This window comes from Ornithorhynchus anatinus, chromosome 17, assembly GCF_004115215.2.
Source record: "Ornithorhynchus anatinus isolate Pmale09 chromosome 17, mOrnAna1.pri.v4, whole genome shotgun sequence".
In the NCBI taxonomy this organism is placed as follows: Eukaryota; Metazoa; Chordata; class Mammalia; order Monotremata; family Ornithorhynchidae; genus Ornithorhynchus; species Ornithorhynchus anatinus.
This window is the reverse complement of record NC_041744.1, coordinates 26,236,977-26,256,708: the sequence shown is the minus strand read 5'-3', so window position 1 is coordinate 26,256,708 and position 19,732 is coordinate 26,236,977.

The following is a 19,732-nucleotide window of genomic DNA, read 5'->3' as shown; positions in this document are numbered from 1 at the left end:
CAGATCCAAATGCATAGGTGATATAGAAGAGAGAAAGATCCTTTTCGGCTTTTACAGTAATATTAGTTCAAGTGTGTGGAAAATATGAAATTATTTTTTTAAATCCGCAACAATGACATTTGTGTTCCAATGCTGCAGCTCTGTGTGTTGTTGCTGTATAAGTGGAATTGTGGAAGTAGGTGAACTTGCAATTCTTTGAGGCCTAGTTTGTGCTCAGATTTTTCCTAAACCTAATTTTGATAAACTCACTAATCTCAACTACATCTTCATAGGGCAAAAAAATGAAGCAGTTTATATTAGCCCCCTCAGTTGATTTAGTGAATCTTGGAATATATTTTTAAAGATACATATTTCCCTTATATGCAGGCATTGCTTCTACTGTGTGTTTATGTGTTTAAAATGCATTTCCATTTCAGTGCCTTCAGACACTTTGGTTCTCAGGCTGAATCTACAAATCAAACATCTGTTTTTTAAAAAGCTGAATAAAAAACATTGAAGACTCTACATGTTTAAGGGTGCTAACTTTAGCAGTTGCATTTCCAATCATGAGGAAGCTCCACTGGCTATGATTTAACATGAAATGACTAAAAAGTGTAATGTTGAATTTGTTCAGAAAGGCTTTTTCTACTGTAAGAGTGTGTCCTCAGTCTTGGGTCTTTATCAGCCTGTGGTGTCTGCTGATTAACAGCAGCTGTTCAACTGAGAGAAGTTGCTTGTCCTTATTTTTCTGCTATGGATTTGCATTTCAGGTAATTTAGTGTAGTTCACAAGAGAATTGGAGAATATATTTGCGTTCAAGGGAGCCTTTTGTAGGTGTAGTAGTGCTGTAGGGATTAACCAATAGCTTCTTTTTGTGTTTTTCTCATGAGACAATTCCTCTTCCTAAAGAGGATCATTCAGTCCCACAGTTCCAGTCATTTCATTTGTATCACTTTTCCCTCCCCACAGTATCTCTATTGTCTTTAAAGCAGTGGAAACACCCCCTGCCTCCTCAGCTTCTCCCATCCACCAATCTTTCTTTACACCCTGCAGAGCTCTGGCCCAATACTGAAAGAGAGTTGGAGCCAAAGAAGGAAAATATCAAAGGAATGAAGTTAAAACCGCCCTAAGGAAATAAAACCACTCTCTGGGGCTCATCTCAGCTCTAGACCCTAAACTCTCAAGACTGTAAGTTCATTGTGGGCAGGAAATGTGTCTGCTTATGGTTATATTGTGCTCTCTCAAATGCTTAGGACAGTGCTCTGCACACAGTAAGCATTCAATAAATGTGATTGAATGAATGGATGGATGAATGGATGGATGAATGGATGGATGAATGAAAGAAAGAAAGAAAGAAAGAAATAAAGAAAGAAAGAAAGAAAGAAAGAAAGAAAGAAAGAAAGAAAGAAAGAAAGAAAGAAAGAAAGAAAGAAAGAAAGAAAGAAAGAAAGAAAGAAAGAAAGAAAGAAAGAAAAGGAGAAGTAAAAAACAGATTAGAGTGGCCAGAATATGTGCCATTTGTTGGTCAGGTAGCTTGGGTGACACACACAGACTGGGAGGAAATGATGCACTATTGAAAAGAATTAATGCAGCCTATAGGACCAAATTATCATGTGAGTTTAGCAGCCATCCTGGCAGTGGCTTAACCCCTAGTTTTTCATGTATAAATTGGGGTTAGAATTTGAATTTTACCCCTGAATAATTCCTTTAAAAAAATCATCATTGGCAAACTTGGTCTAGGTGTTTATAATTCTTTGAGCCATGTTGCATTCTAGGTGGGTTTTAAAAGATAGTTAAAATGATCCCGAGATTTCTTTATAATCAAGGGTATTTCAGAAAAAGTAAAAATAAATCTCAGAAGAAAGATGTGTGCTATATATGAGTTTGGAAGTAATCAGTTGTTCCCAGAGAGCTTATTTGAATTTGATGAGCCAGTATATATGCAGGAACATAGTGGACCAAATGGAAAAAAAAGGGTATTTAGCAGTTGCTTCACATTCCATCTGTGTGTGTGTGTGTGTGTATATGTGTGAATTGAAATTTATCTTTGAGGCACAAAAGGGTGAGAATTATAGTGGCTGAAGGAGATGTATGATATTGTGGGTCAAAGTCTACCCTGCCAACATTTTTTTTTCTCTTTTATATCTTGAAAGTATTTTAAATCCAAATGATATCAAAGCCTCTATTGTTTTTCACTGGTCTAGGCAGTTTGGAAATGAGAGACCAGTGAGTTGTGTATAATGGAAATTTTGCTGTAGAAAATACCCTCTTCATAAGTAAAATTTGCTTTTAAGTCCAATTCACCTAAAATCACTTAGGTTGCTTTCTCCATGCTTAATATGTTATAGAATATGCTATTTGGGTATTTTTATGATTGCACCTCCTGCTTGCCTCCTGATCTTGCTTTCTTGTTTATTCCTTGGAAAATTGAAGAAAGGCATAGAAAGTAAACATAGAGCATCCTCTTTTCTTTGTATGATTAGAACATGACCCAACTTCTTATTGCACTGTGAAAGGGCTTCTTGAATGACTTTTACCTGGGCCCAATTACCAGTTAAATTAACACTCAACACAAGCAACTTAATGTGAAAAGCAAATTAGGTCATGGTTAATGCTGTGTATTTCCCATGGATCGTGGCTACATACATTAGCATTGTATAAATTAAATATTTCATGGTCATCAGTGTGAACTGAAGTCTACTGCCCATGCTGTGGTAAAGTGGTGCAGTGGACCTCCTGTACAATGTTTGTTCTTTTTAATTATTAGTTGATTGTCTATTTGCTATGTTTGATTCACAAGGGATATGTATCAAAAAAGAGATGAATTTTCTCACCTTGCTGTCTCAAAATCTGAAGAGCAAAATTCATTTGGAAACAATTGTGGATTGTAGAAAAGGGTTGGGGCTTCAGTGTGTGGAGTGTGAGCTTAAAGAATCCAGTGTTTTTAAAGGCCATTTTGTGCAAGATTTAATGTTGGTATTTGTTAAGCGCTTACTATGTGCAGAGCACTGTTCTAAGCGCTGGGGTAAACACAGGGGAATCAGGTTGTCCCACGTGGGGCTCACAGTCTTAATCCCCATTTTACAGATGAGGGAACTGAGGCCCAGAGAAGTTAAGTGACTTGCCCACAGTCACACAGCTGACAAGTGGCAGAGCTGGGATTTGAACTCATGAGCCCTGACTCCAAAGCCCGTGCTCTTTCCACTGCGCCACGCTGCTTCTCTATACAATATGTATAATACAGAAACGTGGTTCTATCTGGAAACAAATTTCACTGAAGTGCTGGAAATTGGAGAAACATTTCATGACTTTGTATCTAACCTTAAAGTTAATGAAAGTCCTTGTCCACCACAAGTGAGTGAAAGAATAGAACTTTCTGTACTAACAGAGAGGTTATATGGCCATTGAGCCTTTGGTGCTCTGACTGGACTAGAAAAAACTCAGCTGCTAGGCTTCATTTTCTGTCTGGAAAGACAACATATGACTTCATTCTTAGTGCCTGTTCAGTCTCTTTCTTGCTCTCTGGTGGGCTCCCCCCCTCTCTCTCCCCTACTCTCTTCTCCCCCTTTGCCCCTTGTCTCCCTCTCCCCCTTTCCTCCTCTCCCTCCATTTTCCTGTTTCTTAATTCCCATTTCCCTTATCTCCATTTGTATTAATGCTATTAAAGTGGGTGGCTTGCATATAGCACTAAGCAATGTGGGTAATATTAATTTGAATTTAAATTGCACACATATGATGTGGGGTGCAGAATGGCAATTGAAAGTACGCACCTAGGGACTTCAGTGGATGGCATGACAATTTGGCTGAAAATCTTGCCACAAACCACCATTTTAAAACTTCCTATAGACTGGTTTAATGGAATAGTGAACAAAGGAAGCAAGTCCCTATCCTTGTCCCCACTGTCAGTCCTCTGATTCCTAAATTAACTCCCTTGGTTCTTCTCTTGAGAGAACAAGTACATGCTTCTGAACGCCCACTTCTCTTCAACTGCTGAGACTATTTTTAATAATAATACTGGTGTTTGTTAAGCACTTACTGTGTGCCAAGCACTGTTCTAAGCACTGGGGTAGATTCAAGGTAATCAGGATGTCCCATGTTGGGCTCACAGGCTTAATCACCTTTTACAGCTGAGATAACTGAGGCACAGAGAAGTTAAGTGGCTTGCCCAAGCCAAGCAGACAAGTGGTGGAGCCAGGATTAGAAGCCATGACTTTCTGACTCCCAAGTCCGGGCTCTTTCCACTAAGCCTCGCTGACAGAGGAAAGTCCCAGGGATGTTGAAGAAGGATATTTTTTCAAGGTGGTCATGGTTGACTTTTCTGATGCCATGGAGAATTCCTCCTCTCAAGGAGCCAGGGTGAAAGCAGCAAGTGGTAATTATTTTTGTCAAGAGAAACAAGCTTATGTTTTTAAAAATGCTGCTGCGTCTTGACTTCCTAATCAAAACTTAAAGTTATAAAATAATTTCCAGATATGTCTTCTTAACAGATATATCTGTTCCAATAGAACTTCTTAAAGTTCAGTGGTGAATTCAGAGGGAGAGTTTGGACACTGGACCATTTGTTTGGACCATCCTGTGGGTGAGTGCATCTGGTACGCATGACAGAATGTGAAAGAAGGTATAATTATTTCATTTATATCTTGCTATTCACTGCTACTAATGAAGGTGGTATCAGCACACTGCTGCGTTGCAATAAGTTATGAAATCCTAAATTCAAAAGTTGGTGCTATAATTTCTCTGATGAATTTTTAAGGTTAAAAGATGGCCCTTTGACTCCTGGAAGTGTTTCATTTTTATAGTGATTAAAAAATATCAATTTGCCTTATTTGTGAGCTTTGTAAGAGCTAGCAGTTGGAAATTCATCAGAGATCTTTCGAGGCACTTTGGACGAGGGTCATTTTCAAACTGTTAAAGGGTAGATAGAGTTGAATCTTTGAAATTGAAATTTTTTTGACTGATGCAAATCAGCCCAATGTTCATATTCCAATTTAACTTCAGAATTACTCCAAGGTTAATGAAGCTTGCATTAACATCACTTCAAGGTGGCAGGAGATTATGACTTCTCGTTATGATGGGTCGGTGAGGCAGGAATGTCCAAGGACGCACAATTAATTGCCTCTGTGATGGCACCACTGGGAGTTACCTCTAAAATCACTGTTGATGGAAAAATGAGGGAAAAAAGAGGCATTGGGGTATTTTTGCTAGAATTAGCCATGTAATTAACAAAGCTTCCTCTTCGCTTGGTTGGAGAAATCCTAGTTAGTGGAAAAGATCCTGGAAGGTCAAAAGTTTTACTTTCCAAATTTCTCCTACGTATTAATAACACAATTAAGCATTTTTAGGGTGGGTTGTTTTTAACATATAAAGTATAAGCAATGCATCTATCATTCAGTTAGTCATATTTATTGAGGGATTACTATGTGTAGAGCACTGTACTAAGCAACTGGGACAGTACAATATAACAGTTAGTAGATATGCCCCCTGCCCTCATAGAGACAATCTCATTAAATTTTTGGAATTTTTGAGGCAAAAATCTTAGTTATTTGGAACATTAGAGCTGATAAATACAAATGTGAGACTGCAGAGAGGGAGAGAGATCTGGGCTGGGGATATATATTTGGGAATCAACCACACAGAGGTGGCAATTGAAACCATGGAAGCAATTGAGTTCTGCAAGGGAGTGGGTATAAATGAAAAATAGAAGGGGACCCAGAATTGAATCTTGAGGATGCCCAGATTTAGGGAGTGGGTGGCAGAAAAGAAATACAGGAAAGAGACTGAGAATGAGCAGCCAGAGAGAGAGAGAGAGAGCGAGGAGGAGAACAAGGAGAGGACATGGTCAGTAAAGCTGAGGTTGGAGGAAATTTCCAGGAGAAGGGGGTGGTCGACAGTGTCGAAGGCAGTTGAGGGGTCAAGGAAGATTAGGTTTGAGTAGAAGCCTTTGGATTTGGCAAGAAGAAGATCGTTGTTGACTTTTTAGAGGGTGGTTTCTGTGGAGTGAAGGGGATGGAAGCTGGATTGACGGGGTCAAGGAGAAAACTGAAGGAGAGGAACTTGAGACAGCAGGTGAAGAAAACTCTCTCAAGGCTTTGGAAGAGAACTGGTAGGTGGGAGATGAGTCGATAGCCAGAGGGAACCATGGGGTCAAGTGAGGGCCTTTTTATAAAAGAGAAGACATGAGCATGTTTGAAAGCATTACAGAAGAAACCACTGGAGAACAAAGTTAGATCAGGAAGGGAAGAAGTGTGGGATCAAGTGTTTTGATTAAAGTGTGAAGGGATGAGGTCAGATGTGCAGATGGAGGGGGTGGAGTTTGAGAGAAGGTAGGAAATCTCTTCTTGAGATGCTGCTGGGAAGGATGGGAGAATTAAAGGGGCAGGAGGAGGGAAGGACTGAAGAAGAGCATGACTGATTAACATTTGAAATTGTTACTGCAGGAAGGGGTGAAGGCTGAAAGCAACAGTAGGAGTTTGTGGAGTATGGAGTTTGGAAGAACACATGAACAAGAAGTCTTGAATGGGAAAGTTAAGAATGGAGAGGGGAAAGTTAGAGATGTTCTATAGCACATCCCAAACCATGAGAATAGATGCCAAAGAGGGCAGCAATCACAGAGTTTCTCCAAATATCCTAGTTGTGATTGTCAGAGACAAATCACTGGATGGACCATCAGTCTCACCCAGTACTTGACTTTTTATGTTTCCTCATGTTCATGCTATATGCCTCTGCCTCACTTCTTCCATCTTACCTTTTCCTCTTCATTGTCTTCCAATCAATCAATTGTATTTGAGTGCTTACTGTGTGCAGAACACTGTGCTAAGCCCTTGAGACAGTTCAATATAGCAGTATAACAGAGTTGGTAGACACATTCCCTGACCACAACGAGCTTACAGTCCAGAGGGGGAGACAGACATTAATATAAATAAATCAATTACAGGTATGTATATCAGTACATACTGAGCTGAGGAAGGGGTAAACAAAGGGAGAAAATCAGGGTGACAGGTGGAGGAGAAGAGAAAGTGAGGGATAGTCAGGAACAGCCTCTTGGCGGAGATATGCCTTTAATAAAGTTTTGAAGGTGGGGAGAATAATTGTCTGTCAGAAATGAAGAGGGACAATGTTTCAGGCCAGAGGCAGGAGATGGGCTAGAATTTGGCGACGAGAGCGAGATCGAGGTACAGTGAATAAGTTAACTAGTAATAGTAGAAACTAATTCCTGCTGACTTGTAAATACATCTCTTATTTCCACCTTCAAGTCTAGACTTCTGAAGGCTTTTTCCAGTGCAAAGTAAGACAACATCTTTGTCAGCCTTGCAAACTGCAGCTAACGGGTGCTATTTAAAGGAATCTTGTCAGCCTCTAATCTTTTGTGGGACCACTTAGGGCCAGGTTTGTTAACCCTGGACCATAGAACAAACCATATCTTCCCTCTATTCCAAAGTGATTTTCTGTGGCTCCTGGGTCATTTTTCACAGAAAATGTGAGAATTGGGAAAAAACTAGCTGCCCCTGAAATTTAATTTAATTTACAGGTTGGAGAACAAAAGCATTCTATGAACCAGGACAAGAAAAAAAAAAAGAGATTGTAATTGGTTTCCGAAGGCATTTTCCCCCTTTCAACCTCTTTAACATTGACTGTAGCACCTCAGCTTATATTGTGAAAAGAAGATGAATTGGCCAGTTTGGTTCATCGTTATTCTACCTTCCCCTAAAAATATAATTAAGAAGCAAATCATATTACCAGGATGTCAAAGACAAAGTATGTCAGAAATATCATTATAACGGCAAAATTACTGAAAACACAGACTCCATTCCCATGTCTAATTTATCACAATAGTGATAGAAGGTCTAACTGCTCCTAAATTGTGAAATTGAATGTGAGTTATCAGCATATTGTTACTTAGGAGCTGAACTAATTTCTTTTCCCTCACATGGAACTAATTATGTAATTTTATGCTGCAATTTCACTGCTTTTGATATTACTGTATATAATCATACAAACTCTTTGTATCTAACAGTGCTTTTTTTCAAGTGGCTTAAAGCTCTTAATGAAGATCAGTTTATGAATTCTCACGGCCTCCATATAAGAGAGCTTTATAATAAATTGTGTAGTATTGTTCTCACTATACTGATTTGAAGAATAGGACCCAGAGATGTAAAATAATTTTTACAAGCTCACCAAAAGCATTGTCAATATCATCACTATTATGAAGCAAATTGACTTGAGGTATTGCGCTACTCTAATTACTGTGACCTTTACTGTGACCTTATATCTAACACCCTTAAGAAGAAAAGGCTAATTAGCAACAAGGGACTTAATTTAGGTCCTTTACTCTTTATGTACTACATTCTGGGTCCCTTAATCTTTCCTCTACGCTCAATCTTTTGATAAGCATCATGATCAGTTGAGATTCTTTATTAAGCAACTACTTATAGGTATCATCTTTATTTGACTGACTCACATATCTACCTCATTTTCCCAGTTTTCATACTTGCCTTATGCTGTTGAGTCGTCTCCAACCTGTAGTGATGCCATGGACACATCTCTCCCCACCTCCATCTACAATTGTTCTGGTGGTGTATCTATAGAGTTTTCGTGGTTGAAAATATGCAAGCAGTTTACCACTGCCTCCTTCCACGCAGTAAACCTGAGTCTCTGTCCTCTACTCTATCCCATGCTGCTGCTGCCCATCTCAGGTGAGTTTTGACTTGTAACAGATTGCCTTCCACTTGCAAGCCACTGCCCAATCTAGGATTAAATGGGTATGCCTCTTCTTGAGTCTCCCTCCCATCATTGAGACTGGTAGAGTACTGGAAACTCTCCAGGTGTGACACATAGGGGGTGTTTCACACTTAGCAGGAGGAAAAACAAGATTTTAAGCTTCTAGGACATCTAATGTATGATACACCAGAACATTAGACTCAACTCCTTATGTTGCCGCTTGTCAGGGATGCAAGAATGTGAATCGTGCTGCATAAGCCACTAGCACTGTTATCAATTTGTCTGATCAGATTCTTGGTCCTGAAGTCTCAGGACTGTGGCTCATCAGTGTTTTTGACAAAGACTCCTGTCTTTCCCTTTATGGCCCTTTATGGACAAAAATGCCACTAACCTCCCTAAAAGAACTTGAAACTTTGGTGTCATCTTTGATTCTTCTCTTTCCTTCATGTTCCATATTGTCTGCCTCTAAACCTTCCAACTTTTCTGCCTTTCTAAAAGAGATCAGGGCTGGAGATGTAGATTTAGGAATCAGCCTCATAAAGGCGGTAGTTGAAGACATGGAAGCAAATGAGTTACTCTCGACTCTTATTGGCACCAACCTACTTCACTACTGATGAAATATCTGTTAATTCACTCTTGACTTTACCACTTGAATAATATGATCTTGTTCTTTAATTTGTTTTATTATTTTTTTCTACATTTTTTTTTCTAGCTGCAGGGACATCTACATGAGAAATGGGTTGATGAAGTACAGTATTCACCATTTCTGAACTCAGTTGAAAAAAGCTTAATTAATTTGGTACACTTCCATCTTGCACACATGAAGGCCAGAAAACTTAGTTTTCCAGCAGTTTTTATCATTGGATCTGAGAAGCAAACAAGAAAAATACCCATTCAATCATCTCACATTCTTTGGTCAATGTGGAATTACTCCACAGAGTGCATTTTTTCCAAGGCTTCAGCCAATCTGTTTTGAACATTGGAAGCAATGGGTTTCCATTATGGCCCTAAGGAAGCTATTCCAGATTAATAAATCTCACTTCCAGGAAGGTGGTTCCAATCGATGCCTAGAATTCCTTAACTCCCATTCTCTCCTAGACCCCCTCCAATCTGGCTTCCGTCCCCTCCACTCTACCGAGACTGCTCTCTCTAAGGTCACCCATGACCTCCTTCTTGCCAAATCCAATGGCTCCTACTCCATTCTGATCCTCCTTGACCTCTCTGCTGCCTTTGACACTGTCGACCATCCCCTCCTCCTCCATACCTTATCTCACCTTGGCTTCACGGACTCTGTCCTCTCCTGGTTCTCCTCTTACCTCTCTGGCCGATCATTCTCGGTCTCCTACGCTGGAGCCTCCTCCCCCTCCCATCCTTTAACTGTTGGAGTTCCTCAAGGGTCAGTTCTTGGCCCTCTTCTGTTCTCCATTTACACTCACTCCCTCGGTGAACTCATCCGCTCTCACGGCTTTGACTACCATCTCTACGCAGATGACACGCAGATCTACATCTCCGCCCCGTCCTCTCCCCCTCCCTTCAGGCTCGCATCTCCTCCTGCCTCCGGGACGTCTCCACCTGGATGTCGGCCCGCCACCTAAAACTCAACATGAGCAAGACTGAGCTCCTCATCTTTCCTCCCAAGCCCGGTCCGCTCCCAGACTTCTCCATCACCGTGGATGGCACGACCATCCTTCCTGTCCCGCAGGCCCGCAATCTCGGTGTCATCCTTGACTCGTCCCTCTCGTTCACCCCACACATCCTATCCGTTACCAAGACCTGCCGGTTTCACCTCTACAATATAGCCAAGATCCGCCCTTTCCTCTCCACCCAAACGGCTACCTTACTATTACGGGCTCTCGTTATACCCCGGCTAGACTACTGTGTCAGCCTTCTCTCTGACCTCCCTTCCTCCTCTCTCGCCCCGCTCCGGTCTATTCTTCACTCCGCTGCCCGGCTCATCTTCCTGCAGAAATGATCTGGGCATGTCACTCCCCTTCTTAAACAACTCCAGTGGTTGCCTATCGACCTCCGCTCCAAACAAAAACTCCTCACTCTAGGCTTCAAGGCTCTCCATCACCTTGCCCCTTCCTACCTCTCCTCCCTTCTCTCTTTCTACCGCCCACCCCGCACGCTCCGCTCCTCTGCCGCCCACCTCCTCGCCGTCCCTCGGTCTCGCCTATCCCGCCGTCGACCCCTGGGTCACGTCCTCCCGCGGTCCTGGAACGCCCTCCCTCCTCACCTCCGCCAAACTGATTCTCTTTCCCTCTTCAAAACCTTACTTAAAAATCACCTCCTCCAAGAGGCCTTCCCAGACTGAGCTCCTCTTCCCCCTCTACTCCCTCTGCCATCCCCCCTTTACCTCTCCGCAGCTAAAGCCTCATTTTCCCCTTTTCCCTCTGCTCCTCCACCTCTCCCTTCCCATCCCCACAGCACTGTACCCGTCCGCTCAACTGTATATATTTTCGTTACCCTATTTATTTTGTTAATGAATTGTACATCGCTTTGATTCTATTTAGTTGCCATTGTTTTTATGAGATGTTCTTCCCCTTGACGCTGTTTAGTGCCATTGTTCTTGTCTGTCTGTCTCCCCCGATTAGACTGTAAGCCCGTCAAACGGCAGGGACTGTATCTGTTGCCGACTTGTTCATCCCAAGCGCTTAGTACAGTGCTCTGCACATAGTAAGCGCTCAATAAATACTATTGAATGAATGAATGAATAATACCCACTTAATTTTTGTTAAGGGGGAAGTTGGTAAATCAGCTCTTCTGTCATAGGTGGTTTCCAGTAGCACTGCTGTTCTGAGCCAATTGAGCTCGCAGCTAATGTCAGGAAATGCAATATGTGCATCTAGAGAAACAAGGCAGATGTTATTGAGAGGAAAGAGAAATAGAATACAAATGATAAAGTCATAAGTGCAGGTTTACTGTTCTTAAAAAAACATACCAAATATCCATAGAAATTTGGCCTCTGCACTTTCAGATAGCAGTCAGGTTTTCTTCTCCCTCAACCTCTGATATTGGAACCTTGTAATTTCATCATTTTTCCTCATTTTCATCTTAATTTTCTTTGTGATTAGGTATTATGACAATTTAGGTATTTCATTTTTCCTTTAATCTTGTCATTTTTGATAAGCACAACCAAAATGAGGAAATAGAGTTGAAAGCGTATAGAACCATTTAGAGAGACTTTTTGATAGCTGACATGTTTTCCATTTAGTCAAAATATTCCCATTTTTTTTTCTTATACCCGTGTCTTTTCTTCCCCTCAGTCCACCTTCTTTAGTCTTCAAATTGCTTCTCACACACTAAAATCTCTTTAGTGTGAGGATGCTTAGGTATGTTCCTGGTATGATAATAATGGTCAAAATTCTGGTATTTAAGTGCTTACTATGTGCAGACACTATACTAAGTGCTGGGATAAATACAGGCAAATTGAGTTGGAAACAGTCCCTGTCCCACGTGAGCCTCACACTCTTAATCCGCATTTTACAAATGAGGGAACTGAGGGACAGAGAAGCAAAGAGACTTGTCCAAGGTCACACAGCAGACAAGTGGTAGAGCCAGGATTAGAACCCAAGTGCTTCTGACTCCCAAACCCATGCTCCACTCCGTTAGGCCATGCTGCTTAGTCAGTTTAATTCATCTTTGAAAAGGGACCATTTTAAAATGCACTTTAGAACAAAGTTATACACCTATATTCAACTCTAGAACATTGACTTAGGTGAGATCTAGTCTACTTCTTGTCACTCTGTCTCCTAAAACTTGTAGACTTGTTAGTTCTTATTCTGTATCATCATCAGATTCTCTTGGGATGCAACTACACAATTGAACTCTTACATCATTTCTTAATGCCATGCTTTCCAAGCTACAGGCTTTTGCATTAAACCACTGTTTCCTAGAAGCCCATTCATACTAGATGTGTTCTACAGATTTGTAGGAAGGAAATGTGGATAAATTTCTAAGGGAAGACGTTTTTGTCTCAATAGGTACCTCATCTGTAAAATGGGGATTTAGACTGTGAGTCCTGTGTGGTACAGGTACCATGTCCAAACTGAATATCTAATATCCACCCAAGCACTGAATATAGTGCTCAGCATATACAATAAGTGCTTAACAAATGCTAAAAAATAACAAAATCCAAACACTTCTATTCCCTAAGTCACATCCTATTAGAAAGTAACATAGCCTAGTAGAAAGGACATGGGTCTGGGAGTCAGTATACCTGATTCTAGCTCTTGCCTGCCACTGGCCTGCTGTATACCATGACCTTGGCTGAGTCATTTAACTGTTCTGTGTTTCAGTTTCTCCATCTGTAAAATGGGAATAAGATACTTGGTCTTCCTATGTCTTCTACTGTGAGCCCTGTGTTGGACTGAAACTGTGTTCAATCTTCTTTTATTATATGGGATCCAGGCCCTAGTATAGCTCTTTGTGTAAAGTAAGTGCTTATAATAATAATGATGGTATTTGTTAAGAGTTTACTATGTGCCAAGCATGGGGCTCACAGTCTTAATCCCCATTTTACAGATGAGGTCACTGAGGCACCGAGAAGTTAAATATCTTGCCCAAGGTCACACAACAGACAAGTGGTGCAGGATTAGAACCCATGACCTCTGACTCCCAAGACCATGCTCTTTCCACTAAGCCAGGTTGCTTCTATGGAACTGTGGTAATAAATACCACAATTAGAATTATTATTTTATCAATATCTACCTCAGTGTTTGGCACACATGTTCTTAATAATCTTATTCATAGTATCTTATGCAAAGCATTTTCTGCCATCTTAAAAGGCTTTCTAAAATTGCATCTCCTCCAAGAGGCCTGCCCAGATTCCTCATTTCCCTATCTACTGCCACTTCAGCTCTTCCACCTCAGTTAAGGACTAGGGTATTCACTCCCTAAACACTTGAGTGATCCTTCTGGTAGTCTTTAGAATCTCTTGCTTCTCCCTTTCTGTAGCATAGTGTCTGTCTGCCCCACTTGGTTGTCACCTCCTTGAGTAAGATTCATAGCTACTACCTCTATTATACTCTCCCTCGCGCTTAGTACAGTGCTCAGCACAGAGTAAGTTCTCAAGAAATACTACTGATTGATTAACTGAAGGTGAACTCTTCTAGATAAATGAGCTACTTGCCTATTTCTAGAATTTATAATTAAATGAGCTGTTTTAGCAGCATATTTTGAGGTTTTGCTGATATTCAGAGGTCCGAGTTAAATGACAAGTTAACTAAAGACATCCACTGCCTGAAACTCCCACCTCTTTCATATTCATTAGTCCATAGTGCTCCCCATTTAAAGCATCACTGAAATCCTATCTCTTCCAGAAGTATTCCCTGAATATTTTCCAATATCCTCAGTTTATATCTGTCTTCCCAGCTGTTATTTCAGCAGTTCTGCTCCACCTTAGACATTTAAGTACTCCCAACTTCCTGTAGCATTTTCAAACATATTTTACATACCCATTTCATAAGCACTACCTCATAGGTGTAAGTTTTTATTTTCTTTTTTCTTCCTATTTCTACATTATTTTAGTGTCTGCTTACCCTGATAGATTGTAAACTCCTTGATGGCAGGGACTATTTCTACTCATTCTATTGTATTGTGCAATTTAGACTGATAGAGCCAATACAAGTGAGACTGATAGAGCCAATGCAGGCTAGGTGATCTATTCCCCACTGCATGCATATAAAGAATGACCCTGGCTGAAGTGTCAGATTTGCTCCCCACAATACTTAGTCATGTCTGATTTTCTTGAGATCCCTATTCTAAGTGACCTCATTTCTATGTCCTTTAAACCAGATTTGTCTGTCTTTCCACTTGTCTAAAGTGTACCATGTTTTGATTTATTGTGCCTTCAAAATCTTTCTTCTGTCCTTGTTTACAGTCTCTCCACTTCAGATTATCAGACGAGACCTCTTTAGTTATCCTACTGTTGTCCATTCTCCTCTAATGTCAATGTCTTCCAATAAGACAATGGTTCCTTTAAATGGACACAGAGAATATTTTCAATTCAGAACATTCTGGCATTTGTGACTTTTCAAGCAGATCAGAAGGAGATATTAATTATGAGAGAGAAAAGAAAATTAGTTTGACAACTGAACTTGTTTGAGCAGACTGTGAGTTGTAACATCCATTCTTATATTTGCTTCCCCCAGGCAAAAAATAAAAAAACAAAAATTACTGCTTCTTTCTTTCAGTTTTCATTCTTCCTTGTTCATTCTGCCTTGTTAGTTGAGTTTTTACAATAATAAAGCAAAAATAACCATCTCCAAAGACCACTGTGTTTATCTAAATTATCTGCATCCCCCATCCCTCCATCCAGAATCCCTGAAGAGAGAGCTTCTTTTAATTGCTTTTCTTGTGCTGACAGGAAAATGAACACAATTACCAAGCCCTTTTGTTCCCCAAAAATGTGTAAATATGAAATGTAAATATGTAAATATATGTGTTTATATATAGATAGGTAGATAATTTTCTCATTTTTTTCTAGCTGCAAAAGAATAAATATACATCTCTCCCTCTTCTCTGAGAACCTTGAGAGCAGGACTTGAGGTGACCAACATGCCTTTGTGAATCTTAGGAGACCCACTGGAAAAAATTAATGACATCCTGTGGTTTCTGTCTCCTCTAACTGGTATCTGCTACTTTATTTTCCAGTGTAAAAATTGATATTTCAAAGCAGTTAGATAGCATTTAAGAAGAAGCTAAGATTCTATCAAGGAGAGCTATCACTGGGGAAAAGAGAGGCTTGCTTGCAAGTGGTGTCTAGCATTAAGTGTGACCTGGGTCCATCTAGAGTGTAAGCTCATTATGGGCAAGGAATGCTTCCGCTAATTTTGTTGTATTGTACTTGCCCAAGTACTTAGTACAGTGCTCTGTGCATAGTAAGTGCTCAATAAATACGATTGATTGATTTATTGACCAGGATAGATTAGGGTCAAAAGAGGGATTTTTCTACCACATATGAGGGGCAGAGCAGGCTAGCTATTTCCTATCCACCTTCCAGCAGAGCTTGTTGCTGTAGAAACAAAGCTAATGGTAGTGCTTTCACAATACCAAACCCACAGGTGGTCTCCTGTGCTAGAGACAAATTTGATTCCAAGAAAAACCAAAGATAACTCCTGAGTTACCAGTTACCAACCTTTGCACTGGACTCTAAGTTCCTTGTAGGTAAAGGTCTTATCTTGTGATTATATTGTATTTCTCAAATGTTTAATCTCTGTATCGCATTCAGTGAGCATTTAATAAATACCATTATTACTACATATAATGGATACTATGAGATTAGAGGGGTACATTTTTGACAGTAGTTGGTAGAAATACCCTCAGATATCAATAATTGATGTCAGGGCTTGTATTAAAATCAAAGGCATATGATTTGCCTCTATAATTTATAGACATTTTCATCCACACATGTATTTGTCCACTGTAGCTAATTGATATAGGATTCTACAATATTAACAACCTCCTCTTTAAAGTCATCTTTATAGCCTATAATTGCTCTTAAAGAAGTTTCAGTGTGATTGAAATAACAGGACACTATAGTAATAAACAATAAAATAGTTAACACTCCTCCCAACAATTTGTGGGTTCCTTTTTATTACTTGAAAGTTGCCTATAATTAAAATTGGAACCTCAACAGTAAATTAAACCCTCTTTAATGGAAATGTTAATCTAAAACAAATTCATCTTCCCTTATGGGATGAAGAGAATTTAAATATTTCTTGAAATAAAATAGCTGATAATTTATTGAATAGTCTGAAAAGAGTGTGGAAAACTTCATTTTGAAACCACATTCAGTTGACTTTCCACCAAGGTTGTTGGTTATACACATACTTTATTACCAAGATCTTCGCCACATCAACCTTGAAGAGACACATTCATGGCAAAAACACTATTTAATGTCTAAAGGAGTTTAATGATATAGGTTCTAAGAGCTGGGAATCTTGATTTTTTTTCCATCAGACTTAATAATGTAAAGGACATAGCAATCAGTTTTTTAAGGAAACAAAGGGTAGACATGACAAGTTATCTCTTGTTTCTACTAATGGCCAGACATATAAGAGTATTGCATTCTTTGAGAAGAGAGATGCTGTCTGCAGGATTGCTTAGTACTTGTAAGGAGCAACATTTTCAGATTGGAAATATTTGGAGTAAAAGGAGTTTCTTTTAAGCACACATGACTTGTTTTATGTTCCTGTCTTATTTTCTCAAGATCTTCCTACAGTGCTGTTTACCCAGTGAATACTGAATTATTAACTACACTACAACTACTTTAATTTAGTAGTTGAGCCCTCTGGATCAGTCACCCACCACAGATTATTAGGAACTCTTTGAAAGTGATGACTGCTGGGATGTAAATGAAAGATACATACATCAAAGAGCTTCCCCTAAAAAAAAAGAAAAGCAAAAGTAAATAACTGAACTACTTGTAGCATTAGAATACTGCACGGAGAAGGTGTGAGTCTGAATTTGACCTTGGCATCAGCTTTTGATTTTTAAAATGAAATATCCTACCTCCTCACTCATTCCAACCTCCTCACTGTGCCTTGTTGCAAATTCTTGCCATCGACCTCTTTCTCCTATATTTCTCCTTCTTGTCATTGACCCTGCATATCTGTCAGATCACTTGCCCTCCCCATTTTCAAAGCCCTTCTGAAATCACATCTCCTCCAGAGAGGGCTTCACTAATGCATCTCTCATCTGGGCTCCCTATTTCCCTTACTACTGCCCTCTAGACTGTAAGATTGGTATGGGCTGGGAGAGTGTCTACCAACTTCATTATATTGTACTCTTCCAAGGGCTTAGTACAGTGCTCTGCACACAGTAAGCCCTCAGTAAATATGGTTGATTGAGATTGCCCTTTCAGCATCTTGAGGCTGCCTTTGCACGTGGATATTGACCCTCTTCCCCTGCATAACACTTACATATATGTATATCTTTTAACTCTGATGATTCCTCCTACCTGTAACTTATGTTCATGTTTGTCTTTTCCACTAGACTGTAAACTCCTGTAGTCCTGGCACTGTGCCTAATTCAGTTGTTCTCTCCCAAGTGCACTGTACAGTGTTCTGCACAGAGTGAAACACTGAATAGATTGATTGATCTGCCATGTATCTTGATCTCATCTTGCCCACATCCTGACTCTGGTCTGGAATGCACTTCCTCCTCATATCAGGCAGATGATATGAAGGGAGACAGATCTCCCCACCTTCAAAGTCTTAGTAAAAGCATATCTCCTCCAAGAAGCCTTCTGGGACTAAACTCTCATTTTCTCTTTTTTCACTCCCTTCTGTGTTGGTCTTGCACGTAGATTTGCATCCTTTGTTCTCCCCTTCCTCGGCCCCACAGCACTTATGCACAGGCTAGAGTTGGAAGTTTGTTGTGGGTAGGGAATGTGTGTACCAACTCCATTTTATTGTTATATTGTACTCTCCCAAGTGCTTAGTATAGTGCTCTACATATCCATAATTTATTTATAAAAATAATATAATTAAGGTATTTGTTAAACACTTACTATGTGCCAAGCACTCTTCTAAGTGCTGGGGTAAATACAAGGTAATCAGATTGTCCTACATGGGGCTCATAGTCTCGCATCCAACCCAGCACTTAGAACAGTGCTTGGCACATAGTAAGCACTTAACAAATACCATTATTGTTATTATTGATAATCCCCATTTTATATATGAGGGAACTGAGAAACAGAAAAGTGAAGTGACTTGCCTAAGGTCACATAGAAGACAATTGGTGGAGCCAAGATTAGAACACATGACCTTCTGACTCCCAGGCCTGTGCTCTATCCACTACAACATGCTGAACTCTCCTAATATCTGTTTCCCTTTCAAGACTGTAAACTCACTGTGGGCAGGGAATATGTCTACGAACTCTGTTTACATTGTGCTCTCCCAAGTGCTTAGAACGGTGCTCTGCACACAGTAAGCACTCATAAAATATGATTGATTGGTGGTCAATTTAGACCACTAATGCACCTCCTATCATAGTACCATAGTTTGGTATCCATTCTTATTTAGCTAATGCATTCCTGTGTAGTCTGAACCTTTATTATCTATCCAATATTAAACTGGGAAAAGGGAGGGAGAAAGAATCATATAATAAGCAGGACTAAGTCTTAAGATGTATTGTTTCTTAAGATAAATGGGTTGTTTAATTTTTAGCTAGCGACTTACATTTAATTAGAACTGTTCCCTCTGCAGGCAGTATGATCTGAAGGCAGAAGGAAGCCATTATAGGAACAGACATATCTTTTGCCCAAACCAAAAAGAATGAGCTTTTCACTCTATCTGTAACTTTCAATCCTTTTGCAGTTGAAAATTCCTTTCTAATTGTAAAATGGAACTAGAGGTATTGGGCTTATTCCCTCCACACAGAGCAATGCCAGGAACATTTTGCCACCTACTTAGTTGTCACTTGCAAACACGTACACAAAATAAGTTCTAGTTCCCCAAGCAGTTAAACAATGAATGCCAGTTCAGTGTGAATACATGTGTTCAAGGTTTTTCACAGCTTTTACAACTCACAGTTGAGTTGGTTCATTTTAATTGCTTATCTTTCAGTGTGGGGCTGAAGGCACATGTAAAATATCAATTAATTTGGGAACTGCAGGTATTTTCTGTATTTTGTTCTGATTTTAATTAGTCAGGAAAGATACAAGTATACATAAAAGGTGATTATAAATTCAGGAGTGGATTCACCAAGAGATGATTTATAAACAAGAGCTTGTTCCATTCAAACTGTTTTTCCTTAGGAAAAAATGGCAAAGGGGATAAATTTTGTGGATTTATTGCCTCCCCTTCATTAAGAAGATGCTGTACCTGAGGATCAATTTTTCAATCAGTAGAATGTATCAAACACCTACTAGCTGCTTGGGAGAATTGGTAGACCAGTGTAGTGGAAAGTAAAGTACAGAAGAATTGGTAGATGTGTTCCTTGATCACAAGGTACTAACAGGCTGGAGGGGGAGACAGATATTAAAATCAATTACAAAAATATTCATTCATTCATTCAATAGTATTTATTG